Here is a 13,599-nt window from a genome sequence, read left to right as displayed (position 1 = left end):
ATCAGACTCCTTGTCTACAGTAGCCAGCTTGCCCTTCTACGGGTAATTGCGTGCTATGTGGCTCCCTCCACATAGGTAGCATGCTAATGGCTCTCGGTCCCCCTTTGCTTTCCACTTGCCTGCTGGTGGCTTCCTGTCACCATCCTTGGTTGAATGATCTCAATCTCCATTCTTGGACTCCCGATCACGGTCCTTCCCTTTGGACTGCTTCTTTCTATCCCTATCATCCATGCCCTTACCCTTAGGCTTGGTAGACTCAAACTTGTTCAGAGGCTTGAACTCTATCAAGGCTTCGACAGTAGTCATGGCTTTAGCCAAGTCATGAACTCCCCTCTTTTGTAGCTCATGCTTCACCCATGGCTTTAGCCCATCCATAAAAGCAAATAAGGCATCTTTTTTGCCTAGATCCGAGATCTGTAGCATCAGTTTAGAGAATTTTTTGACATACTCCCTTATGTCCCCTTGCTGGCTCAGCCTGCGTAACTTTGCCCGTGCCTCATCATCGGCATACTCCGGGTAAAATTGTTCTCTGAACTCCTTTTGGAACTCTACCCAGGTTCCAATCTTGGCGCTCTCATGCCTGACATCATCACACATGCACCTCTACCATAATAAGGCTACATCAGTGAGATACATAGCAGCGGTGCTTACCTTTATTGCCTCGTCTTGCATGCCCATGGCCTGGAAGTACTACTCCATACCTCAAAAGTAGTTGTCTACTTCTTTGGCCACCTAGTCCCCTTGAACTCCTTAGGCTTGGGGACCTCTAATCTGGATTTGGACACTCCAGCAAACATGCCATTCGCAATGGCAGTCTTACAAGCAACGAATTCACTGGTAAGCTCTTCCATCTACTGGCGCATGGCTTCCATGCCATCGCACAAGGTCAGCACTTCAGCCTCCGAGGCCTTATTCTTCTAGGTGATCACGTTCATGCCTTTGTTGAGAGCAGCTTCCAACTCACTTTGGATCTCCTCCCCCATGGAGTCTAACGATGCAATGTGAGTCTCTACTTCCTCAAGCTTCTCCCCCATGTCACCCATGGTCACCTCCACCTTGGCCAGCCTATCGTCTATGGTAGACCAGATATCTCTAGAACTGGCTTTCTTGCCTCTTCCATGCCCATGCTCCTGGGCCTTTGGTTATTGGCTAGCAACGTCACTTTGGGATGCCATCTCCTCAATCACGATCTAACCTGCACACCATAAATACGTAGAATCAAACTTGCTCTGATACCAACTGTCATGAGCTTCGACCTTAAACTCAGAATCCGTGCGGCCTTAGGGTTGGAATCTCCTTTTTTATGCCTAAGTCAGCCTAAAACACAAGCGTGTGGGCACTAGAACAATGGGAAGGGCTGATTATGCAAGTTAAGGAGAAACAGGATAACAAGACAGAATTATGGAAATGCTCTTGTATTCATTGAAATAGAAGTGTTTGATGGTGTACAAATGAGGGTGGAGCAGCCCTATATTTATAGTTGAGGCTCTAGCTACACTTAATGGCAATATCCCTAGAATAAAGGCTAAAATCAAGGGATTATACAGATTACAATCAATCAGGATGCTAACTCTTGATTTTTAGGGTCAACCAAATCTGCCAGAATGCTCCTACCTACTTCCAGAAGATTCCCTTGCATGTCCAGCACCTTGGGCCCTTCTGGATGTGGTGCAGGCAGCTTGTATGCCAGGCTTTGGTCTCACAGGCTGGCCTGCATGTTGGGCGGGCGTTCTGAACTAGTTTGCCAGGCTTTACGCTCAGATACCCGTCAGCACGCCTGGTTTGCGAGCCTCAACCTATGGCTCACCTACTGGTGCACCTGATGTGCCTGGCGTACCTACTCAGGGCAGGACACGGGGCACTTACCTCGACCGCCATCAGCACAAGCTGGGCCTTAGTGCGAGTGGTTGCTTAAACCACTATCGGCATAAGATAACCCTTAGTGCGGGCGGTTGCATCGAACACCATTGACACATGCTGGGCCGTGGTGCAGACGGTTGCCTTGACCATCATCGGTACATGTTGAGCCCCGCTCGACCCGCGAAATGAGCGTGCGAGCACCAAACCGATATTGAGGGCAGGATGCACGAGCCAACCAAGGATCCCGCTACTGGTCCCCCTCAGTTCTTGTCCCAAATGCCATCGATAGCCTCTGACCCTTGGTTGGTTGAGATCGAGAATGCACTACGTATGCCTAAGTCAACCCATGAAACGAGCGTGCAGGCATTTAGCCGGTCGGAGAGCCAAAATGTGCAAGCCGAAGATTGACCCGATCCCTCTCTACATGCTGTCAATCCAGCTGCAGGTCTCTCGGTCCGGTTGGGGCTTAGATCGAGAATGAATTCCATATGCCTAAGTCAACCTACGAAACGAGCGTGTGAGCACTCAACCGACCGGAGAGGCAGGATGCGCAAGCCAAAGATCAGCCCGGTCCCCCTTTACGTGCTATTATCGATCCCACTGTCGGTTCGATCTTAGACTGAGAATGAACTCTATATGCTTAGACTGGGAATGAACTTCGTACGCCTAAGTCAACCCACGAAACGAGCGTGCAGGCGCCGAGCTGACCGGGTAGGCATAATGCACAAACCGGGGATCGGCCCAGTCCCCCTCTTCATGCTATCGGTCCCGCGGCCACAACCCTCGGTCCAACTGGGGCTTAGACAGGGAATGAACTCTGTATGCCTAAGCCAACCCATGAAATGAGCATGCGGGCATTCAGTCAGTCGGAGAGGCAGAATGCGTAAGTCAGGGATCGACCTGATCCCCACCTGCATGCTACCGATCCTGTTGTTGGTCCTGCTATCGCAACCCTCGGTCCGATCTGATTTTAGACTGGGAATGAACTCCGTATGCTTAGACTGGGGATGAACTCCATACGCCTAAGTCAACCCATGAAACAAGTGTGCGGGCGCTCAGCCGGCCAGAGTGGCAAGATGCGTAAGTCGGGGATCGACCCGATCCCCTCTGCGTGTTGTCGATCCCGCTACGGGTCCTACTACTGCAACCCTTAGTTCGGTCCAATCTTAGACTGGGAGTGCACTACATATGCCTAAGTCAACCCATGAAATGAGCGTGCGGGCACTTAGCCGGCCAGAGAGGTGGGATGCGCAAGCCGTGGATCGATCGAGTGGTAGGTGGGTTCAGGCACATCTTTATATTTCTGCTGTGCCAGTGCATTTTTATGGCTTGTAAATTCATACAATTGTCCCCTAACCTTCATGTGAAGTTTCGTGGCAAGACGACCCGTTTTCTATTTTTCATGATTTTTGAAACTTTTTTCGGTTCGAGATTTTTTAAAATTTTTTTTGAAGGATTTTTGGCCCCAAATTTGGTAGACGTGATCCTTGTATTTTGTTGTAATGTACAAAAAAATTTGAAACATCGTGATCCTCGGCACAAGCTGGGCCTCGGTGCGGACGGTTGCCTCGACCACCATCGACACAAGATGGCCCTTGGTGCAAGCGATTTCATCGAACACCATCGGCACATGCTAGGCCTTGGTGCGGACGGTTGCCTCAACCACCATCGGCACATGTCGAGCCCCGGTCGATAATCGAAACGAGCGTGCGAGCACCGATCTGATCGTTAGGGGTGGGATACACGAGCTGGCCAAGGATCCCGTTGCTAGTCCCCCTCGATTGTTGCCTCAAATGCCATTGATAGCCTCTAGCCCTTGGTTGTCGAGATCGGGAATGCACTACGTATGCCTAAGTCAACCCATGAAACGAGCGTGCGGGCGCTCAGCTGACTGGAGAGCCAGAATGTGCAAGCCGAGGATCGGCCCGGTTCCCCTCTGTTGCTGTTGATCCCACTGTAGGCCCCTCGATCCGGTTGGGGCTTAGATTGGGAATGAACTCTGTATGCCTAAGTCAACCCACGAAACGAGCGTGCGGGCGCTTAGTCGACCGGAGAGGTAGGTTACGCAAGCCGAGGATCGGCCCGATCCCCCTCTTTGTGCTGTCGGTCCCGCTACCACAACCCTCGGTCTGGCTGGGGCTTAGACATGGAATGAACTCTGTATGCCTAAGCCAACCCATGAAACGAGCGCACGGGTGCTTAGCCGGTCGGAAAGGTAAATTACGCAAGCTGGGGATCGGCCTGGTCCCTCCTACGTGTTGTCGATCCTATTGCGATCCTGCTGTCGTAACCCTCGGTCCAGTCTGATCTTAGACTGGGAATGAACTTCGTATGCTTAGACTGAGGATGTACTCCGTATGCCTAAGTCAACCTACAAAATAAGCGTGCGGTCGCTCAGCCGGCCAAAGAGGCAGGATGCGCAAGCCGGGGATGACCCGATCCCCTCTGCGTACTATCGATCCCGTTACAGGTCCTATTGCCGTAATCCTCAATCCAGTCTGATCTTAGGTTGGGAGTGCACTACGTATGCCTAAGTCAACCCATGAAACGAGCGTGCAGGCACTTAGCCAGTCTGAGAGGCAGGATGCGCAAGCCATGGATCGATCGAGTGGTAGGTGGGTTCAGGCACATCTTCATATTTCTGCCGTGCCAATGCCATTTTTATGGCTTGTAAATTCATACAATGGTCCCCTAAGCCTTCATGTTAAGTTTCGGGGCAAGATGACCCGTTTTCTATTTTTCCTGATTTTCCAAACTTTTTATGGCTGGGGGCGGGATGCGTGAGCCGACCAAGGATCCCGCTACTGGTCCCCCTTAATTGTTGCCCCAAACACCATTGATACCCTCTGGCCCTTGGTTGGTCGAGACCAAGAATGCACTACGTATCCCTAAGTCAACCTATGAAACGAGCGTGCGGGTGCTCAGCCGGTCGAAGAGCAAGAATGCATAAATAGATCGGGAATAAACTCCGTATGCTTATGTCAACGCACGAAATGAGTGTGCGGGTGCTCAGCCGGCCAGAGAGGCAGGATGCACAAGTCGAGGATCGGCTCGATCCCCCTCTGTGTGCTACTGTAGATCCGATCTTAGACTGGGAATGAACTCCATATGCCTAAGTCAGCCCACGAAATGAGCTTATGGGTGCTGAGCCGACCGGAAAGGCATAATGTGCAAGCCGGGGATCGGTCTGGTCCCCTCTGCCATAACCCTTGGTACGGCTAGGGCTTAGACATGGTGCGTGCTGCCAGCCTCTGGCCCTTTGTTGGTCGAGACCGGTGATGCACTATGTATGCCTAAGTCATCCCATGAAACGAGCGCGCGGGCGTTCAACCATCCGGAGAGCCAGAATGCGTAAACCGACGATCGGCCTGATCCTCTTTGCGTGCTACCGATCCCATTATGGGTCCCTCGATCTGATTGGGGGTTAGATGGGAATGAACTCTGTATGCCTAAGTTAACTCACGAAACGAGCGTGCGGGCACTCAGCCAGCCAGAGAGGCAGGATGCGCAAGTCAGGGATCGGCCCGATCCCCCTCTGCGTGCTGCTGCCGATCCCGCTGTCGATTCGATCTTAGACTGGGAATGAACTCTGTATTGTTAGACTAGGAATAAACTCCGTATGCCTAAGTCAACCCACAAAACGAGCGTGTGGGTGCTGAACCGATCGAAAAGGCACAATGAGCAAGCCGAGGATCGGCCTGATCCTCCTGTGCGTGCTGTCGGTCTCGCTGCCATAACCCTCAGTCCAGCTGGGGCTTAGACATGGAATGAACTCTGTATGCCTAAGCCCACCCATGAAATGAGCGTATGGGCACTCAGTCGGCCAGATAGGCAGAATGCACAAGCCGAGGATCGGTCTGATCCCCCCCTGCGTGCTGTCGATCCTGCTGTCGTAACCCTTGGTCCGGTCCAATCTTAGACTGGGAATGAACTCCATATGCTTAGACTGGGGATGAACTCCGCATGCCTAAGTCAACCCACGAAACGAGCGTGTGGGTGCTCAGCCAGAACCCCCAATGCCGGGGATCGGCCTGATCCCCCTCTACGTGCTGCTGCTGATCCTGCTGCCGATTCAATCTTATGCTGAGAATGAACTCCGTATGCTTAGACTAGGAATGAACTTCGTATGCCTAAGTCAACCCACAAAACGAGCGTACGGGCATTAAGCCGACCGAAGAGGCATAATGAGCAAGCCGGGGATCAGCCCGATCCTCCTCTGCGTGCTGTCGGTCCCGCTGCCATAACCCTTGGTCCGACTGGGGCTTAGACATGGAATGAACTCTGTATGCCTAAGCCAACCTATGAAAAGAGCGTACGGGCACTCAGCCGACCAGAGAAGCAGAATACGCAAGCCAAGGATCAGCCCGATCCCCCCTGCGTGCTATCGATCCTGCTGTCGCAACCCTTGGTCCGGTCCGATCTTAGACTGGGAATGAACTCCGTATGCCTAAGCCAACCCACGAAACGAGCATGCGGGCACTCAGCCAGTCGATGAGGCAGAATGCGCAATCTAGGGATCGATCCGATCCCGCCTGCGTGCTGTCGATCCTACTACTGGTCTTGCTACTACAACCATCGGTCTGGTCTGATCTTAGACTGGAAATGAACTCCATATGCTTAGACTGGGGATGAACTCCGTATGCCTAAGTAAACCCACGAAATGAATGTATGAGCGCTCAGCTGGCCAGAGAGGCAGGATGCATAAGTCGGGGATTGACCCGATCCCCTCTGTGTGCTGTCGATCTCGCTGCGAGTCCTGCTGCCACTACCCTCAGTTCGGTCCGATCTTAGACTAAGAGTGCACTACGTATGCCTAAGTCAACCCACGAAATGAGCGTGAGGGCACTTAGCCGCCCTGAGAGGCAGGATGCGCAAGCCGTGGATCGATCGAGTAGTAGGTGGGTTCAAGCACATCTTCATATTTCTACTATGCGAATGCCATTTTTATGGCTTGTCAATTCATACATTGGTCCCCTAAGCCTTCATGTGAAGTTTCGTGGCAAGACGACCCATTTTCTATTTTTCATAATTTTTGAAACTTTTTACGGTTCATGATTGTTTTAAATTTTTTTAGAAGGAGTTTTGGACCCAAATTTGGTAGATGTGATCCTTGTATTTTTGTTGGCACGCACAAACAAATTCAGCTAAAAACTCGAAGTGGAGAAGATTTTGTGATCGTTTGAAAAAAATGTCCCCATTTCAGACACTTTAATGGCTACTGGGAGCAAACCTATAAAATCTCAAATGCTCTTTAAGGGGGTGTGAGTTCTCAAGGTTTGATGAGGGATAGGAGGCCAATATAAGGGCCAAGTACCAGCACCCATCGCACATCATGTGCGCGCACACCCCGGCCCCCCAAATCGTCGGAACCCTCAATGCCACCGGTTAGGTTCTCCGGTGATGGTGCCCCGGGTGAAAAAAATGTGGCACCAGTACATGCTTGAGCCCGGCATGTGCATCACGGCTCAAAATCAAACTTCACCCAAGGCCTCGACCATCAATGGCATATGATGGTGCATCAATGGGAATCAGCCCGGTCCCCTCCTACGTGCTGTCGATCCTGCTACTTGTCCTACTGTCGCATCCCTTGGTCCGATCCGATCTTAGATTGGGAATGAACTTCGTATGCTTAGACTGAGGATTAACTTCGTATGCCTAAGTCAACTCTCAAAATGAGCGTACGGGCGCTCAACCGGCTAGAGAGGCAGGATGCACAAGTCGGGGATCGACCTGGTCCCTTCTGTGTGCTGTCAATCCTGCTATGGGTCATGCTACCGCAACCCTTGGTCTGGTCTGATCTTAGACTTGGAGCGTACTACGTATGCCTAAGTCAACCAATGAAAGGAGCGTGCGGGCACTTAGCCGACCGGAGAGGCAGGATGCGCAAGCCTTGGATCGATCGAGTGGTAGGTGGGTTCAGGCACATCTTCATATTTCTGCCCTACCAATGCCATTTTTATGGATTGTAAATTCATAAAATGGTCCCTTAAGCCTTCATGTGGAGTTTCATGGCAAGACGACCCGTTTTCTATTTTTTATGATTTCTGAAACTTTTTACGGTTTGGGATTTTTTAAAATTTTGTTAGAAAGATTTTTAGCCCCAAATTTGGTAGACAAGATCCTTGTATTTTTTTTGGCATTCACAAAAAAATTCAACTAAAAACTCGAAGTGGAGAAGATTTTGTGATCGTTTGTAAAAAATGTCCCCATTTCAGACACTTTAATGGCTGCTGGGAGCAAACCTATAAAATATCAAATGCTCTTTAAGGCAGTGTGAGTTCTCCAGGTTTGATGAGGGATAAGGGGCCAATATAAGGGCCAATTTCCAAGCACCTATCACACATCATGTGCGCACACCCCCCGGTCCCCCCAATCGTTGGAACCCCCAATGCCGTCGGTTAGGTTCTCCGACAATGCTCCGACGATGGTGCCCCGGGCGAAAAACATGTGGCACCAGCACATGCTTGAGCCCAGCATGTGCACCGTGGCTCAAAATCAAACTTTGACCGAGGCCTCGACCATCAATGGCACATAATGGCGCACGATGATGGCACATGCATCGACCATCATTAGCACAGGCTGCCCTTTAGTACGGGCACTTGCCTCGATCGCCATCGGCACAAGCTGGGCCCTGGTGTAGACAGTTGCCTTGATCACTATCGGCACATGCTGGCCCTTGCTGCAGGCGATTACCTCGACCACCATCGACACAAGATGGCCTCTGGTGCGGGTGGTTGCATTGAATGCCATCGGCACATACTGGGCTGTGGTGTGGGCGATTGCCTCGACCACCATCGGCACATGCTGAGCCCTGATCGGCCCTTGAAATGAGCGTGCAGACATCGAACCTACCACTGGGGGTGGGATGTGTGAGTCGACCAAGGATCCCGCTGTTAGTCCCCCTCAGTTGTTGCTCCAAATGCCGTCGATAGCCTTTGGCCCTTGGTTGGTCGAGACTGGGAATGCACTACGTATGCCTAAGTCAACCCATGAAATGAGCATACGGGTGCTCAACCGATTGAAGAGGCAAAATGCATAAGCCGAGGATCAACCTAGTCCCCCTCTACGTGCTGTCGATCCTACTGTGGGTCCCTCGATCCGGTTGGGGCTTAGACCAGGAATGAACTCCGTATGCCTAAGTCAACCCATGAAACAAGCATGTGGGTGCTCAACCGGTTGGAGAGGTAGGATGTGCAAGCTGAGGATCGGCTTGGTCCCCCTCTGCCTACTGTTACCGGTCCAATCTTAGACTGGGAATGAATTCCGTATGCTTAGACTAGGAATGAACTCCGTATGCCTAAGTCAACCCATGAAACGAGCGTGCGGGCGTTGAGCCGGCCGGAGAGGCATAATGCGTAAGTCGGGTATTGGCTCGGTCCCTCTCTACCGGTTATCGATCCCACTGCCACAACCCTCGTTCCGACTAGGGCTTAGACATGGAATGAACTCCGTATGCCTAAGCCAACCCACGAAACAAGCATACGGGTGCTCAGCCGACCGGAGAGGCAAAATGCGCGAGTCGGGGATCAGCTCGGTCACCCCCTACGTGCTGTCGATCCTACTGTCGTAACCCTCGATCCAGTCTATTCTTAGATTAGGAATGAACTCCGTATGCTTAGACTGGGGATGAACTCCGTATGCCTAAGTCATCTAACGAAATGAGCGTACGAGCACTCAGCCGGCCAAAAAGGTAGGATGTGCAAGTTGAGGATCGACCCGGTTCCCTCTGCGTGCTACCGATCTCACTGCGGGTCCTGCTGCCACAAACCCCAGTCCGGTTCGATCTTAGACTGGGAGCGCACTATGTATGCCTAAGTCAACCCACGAAACGAGCGTGCGGGCACTTAGTTGCCCGGAGAGGTGGGGTGCGCAAGCCATGGATCGATCGAGTGGTAGGTGGGTTCAGGCACATCTTCATATTTCTCCCATGCGAATGCCATTTTTATGGCTTGTAAATTCATACAATGGTCCCCTAAGTCTTCATGTGAAGTTTCGTGGCAAGACGACCCGTTTTCTATTTTTCATGACTTTTGAAACTTTTTACGGTTTAGGATTTTTTAAAATTTTTTTAGAAGGAGTTTTGGCCCCAAATTTGGTAGACGTGATCCTTGTATTTTTGTTGGCACGCACAAACAAATTCAGCAAAAAACTCGAAGTGGAGAAGATTTTGGGACAGTTTGAAAAAAATGTCCCCATTTCAGACACTTTAATGGCTATTGGGAGCAAACCTATAAAATCTCAAATGCTCTTTAAGGAGGTGTGAGTTCTCGAGGTTTGATAAGGGATAGGGGGCCAATATAAGGGCCAAGTACCAGCACCCACCGCACATCATGTGCGCACACCCAACAGCCCCCTCAACCGCCAGAACCCTCAATGCCGTCGGTTAGGTTCTCTGACGATGCTCCGACGATGGTGCCCCGGGCAAAAAAAATGTAGCACCAGCACATGCCCGAGCCCAGCATGTGCACCGTGGCTCAAAATCGAACTTCAGCCAAGCCCTCAACCATCAATGGCACATGATGGTGCATGGTGATGGTGTCACGGGCTCTGACCTTAGACTCAGAAACCGTACAGCCTTAGGCTTGGAATCTCCTCCTTTATGCCTAAGTTAGCCTAAAACACAAGAGTGCAGGCACTAGAACAATAGGAAGGGCTGATTACGCATGTTAAGGAGAAACAGGATAAGAAGGCAGAATTCTAGAAATACTTTTGTATTCACTGAAACAAAAGTTTTTAATGGTGTACAAATAAGGGTAGAGCAGCCTTGTATTTATAGTTGAGGCTCCAGCTACACTTAATGCCAATATCCCTAGAATAAAGGCTAAAATCAGGGGATTATACAGATTACAATCAATCAAGATGCTAACTCTTGATTTTTAGGGTCAACCAAATCTGCCAAGAAAGGCTGGATGCGTAAGCCGAGGATCGACCTGGTCCATCTCTGCGTGCTGCTACCGATCCCACTGCCGGCCCGATCTTAGACTGGGAATGAACTCCGTATGCCTAAGTCAACCCATGAAACAAGCGTGCGGGCATTGAGCCGACCGAAGAGGCACAATGCGCAAGCTGGGAATTGGCCCGATCCCCCTTTACGTGCTGTCGGTCCCGCTGTCACAACCCTCAGTCCGGTTGGGGCTTAGACATGGAATGAACTCCGTATGCCTAAGCCAACCCACGAAGCGAGAATGCAGGCACTTAGCCAGCATGAGAGGCAGGATGCGCAAGCCGGGGATCAGCCCGGTCACCCCTTGCGTGTTGCCGATCCTGCTGCTGCAACCCTCGATCCAGTCTGATCTTAGACTGGGAATGAACTCCGTATGCTTAGACTAGGGATGAACTCTGTATACCTAAGTCAACCTACGAAGTGGAGAAGATTTTGTGATCGTTTGAAAAAAATGTCCCCATTTCAGACACTTTAATGGCTACTGGGAGCAAACCTATAAAATCTCAAATGCTCTTTAAAGGGGCATGAGTTCTCGAGGTTTGATGAGGGATAGGGGGGCAATATAAGGGCCAAGTACCAGCACCCATCGCACATCATGTACGCACACCCTCTGGCCCCCCCAATCGCTGGAACCCTCAATGCGGCCGGTTAGGTTCTCCGACGATGCTTCGACAATGGTGGCCTGGGCGAAAAAAATGTGGCACCAGCACATGCCCGAGCCCAGCATGTCCACCGTGGCTTAAAATCAAACTTCGACCAAGGGCTCAACCATCAATGGCACATGGTGATGGCACATGCATCGACCATCATCGGCACAGGCTGCCCGTTGGTATGGGCACTTCCCTCGACCCCAACGGCCTAAGCTGGTCCCTGGTACGGGTGGTTGCCTCGATCACCATTGGCACAAGTGGGCCTTTGGTGCGACCGATTGCCTCGACCACCATCGGCATAAGATTGCCCCTGGTGCAGGCGGTTACATCGAACACCATCGGCACATGCTGGGCCATGGTGCGGGCGGTTGCCTCAACCACCATCGACAAATATCGAGCCCCGATCGACCCTCGAAACGGGTGTACGGGCATCGAACTGACCAAGGATCCCGCTGCTGGTCCCCCTCAGTTGTTGCCCCAAACGCCGTCGATAGCCTCTGGCCCTTGGTTGGTCGAGACCAAGAATGCACTACGTATGCCTAAGTCAACCCATGAAATGATCGTGCGGGTGCTCAGTCGGCCAGAGAGCCAAAATGCACAAGCCGAGGATCAGCTCAGTCCCCCTCTACGTGTGATCGATCCAGCTATGGGTCCCTCAATCCGGTTGGGGCTTAGACCAGGAATGAACTCCGTACGCCTAAGTCAACCCATGAAATAAGCGTGCGGATGCTCAGCCGACCGGAGAGGTAAGATGCATAAGCCGAGGATCATCTCGATCCCCCTCTACGTGCTGTTGTCAATCCGATCTTACACTGAGAATGAACTCCGTATGCTTAGACTGGGAATCAACTCCGTATGCCTAATTCAACCCATAAAACGAGCGTGCAGGCACTGAGTCGGCTAGAGAGGCACAATGCACAAGCCAGGGATCAGCCCGATCCCCCCTACGTGCTGCCGATCTCACTACCATAACCCACGGTCCGGCTGGGGCTTAGACATGGAATGAACTCCATATGCCTAAGCCAACCCATGAAACAAGCATGTGGGCGCTCAGCCGACCGAAGAGGCAGAATGCGCAAGCTGGGGATCGGCTCGGTCCCCCTACGTGCTGTCGATCCCACTGCTGGTGTTGCTTCTGTAACCCTCGGTCTGATCCGATCTTAGACTGTGAATGATCTCTGTATGCTTAGACTGGGGATGAACTCCGTATGCCTAAGTCAACCCACAAAACGAGCGTGTGGGTGCTCAACCGGCCAGAGAGGCAGGATGCGCAAGTCGGGGATCGACTCGGTCCCCTCTGCGTGCTGTCGATCCTGTTGTGGGCCCTACTACCACAACCTTCAGCCCGATTCGATCTTAGACTGGGAGCGCACTACGTATGCCTAAGTCAACCCACGAAACGAGCATGCGGGCACTTAGCCGGCCGGAGAGGCGGGATGCGCAAGCCGTGGATCGATTAAGTGGTAGGTGGATTTAGGCACAACTTCATATTTATGCCATGCCAATGCCATTTTTATGGCTTATAAATTCATACAATGGTCTCCTAAGCCTTCATGTGAAGTGTCGTGGCAAGACGACCCATTTTCTATTTTTTACGATTTTCAAAACTTTTTATGGTTCGGGATTTTTTAAAATTTTTTTAGAAGGCGTTTTAGCCTCAAATTTGGAAGACATGATCCTTGTATTTTTTTTGGCAGGCACAAAAAAATTTGGCTAAAAACTCGTAGTGGAGAAGATTTTGTGACCGTTTGAAAAAAATGTCCCCATTTCAGACACTTTAATGGCTACTGGGAGCAAACCTATAAAATCTCAAATGCTCTTTAAGGGGTGTGAGTTCTCGAGGTTTGATAAGGGATAGGGGGCCAATGTAAGGGCCAAGTACCAGCACCCATCGTACATCATGTGCGCACACCCCCTGGCCCCCCCAATCGTCGGAATCCCCAATGCCACCGGTTAGGTTCTCCGGTGATGCTCCAGCGAAGGTGCCCCAGGTGAAAAAAATGTGGCACCAACACATGCCCGAGGCCAGCATGTGCACCGTGGCTCAAAATGGAACTTCGGCCAAGGCCTCATCCATCAATGGCACATGATGGCATATGGTGATGGCATATGCATCGACCATCATCAGCACAAGCTGCCCTTTGA

Source organism: Durio zibethinus, chromosome 2, assembly GCF_047325235.1.
Source record: "Durio zibethinus cultivar Kanyao isolate XHJ-2024 chromosome 2, ASM4732523v1, whole genome shotgun sequence".
In the NCBI taxonomy this organism is placed as follows: Eukaryota; Viridiplantae; Streptophyta; class Magnoliopsida; order Malvales; family Malvaceae; genus Durio; species Durio zibethinus.
This window is presented reverse-complemented; position numbering follows the sequence as displayed.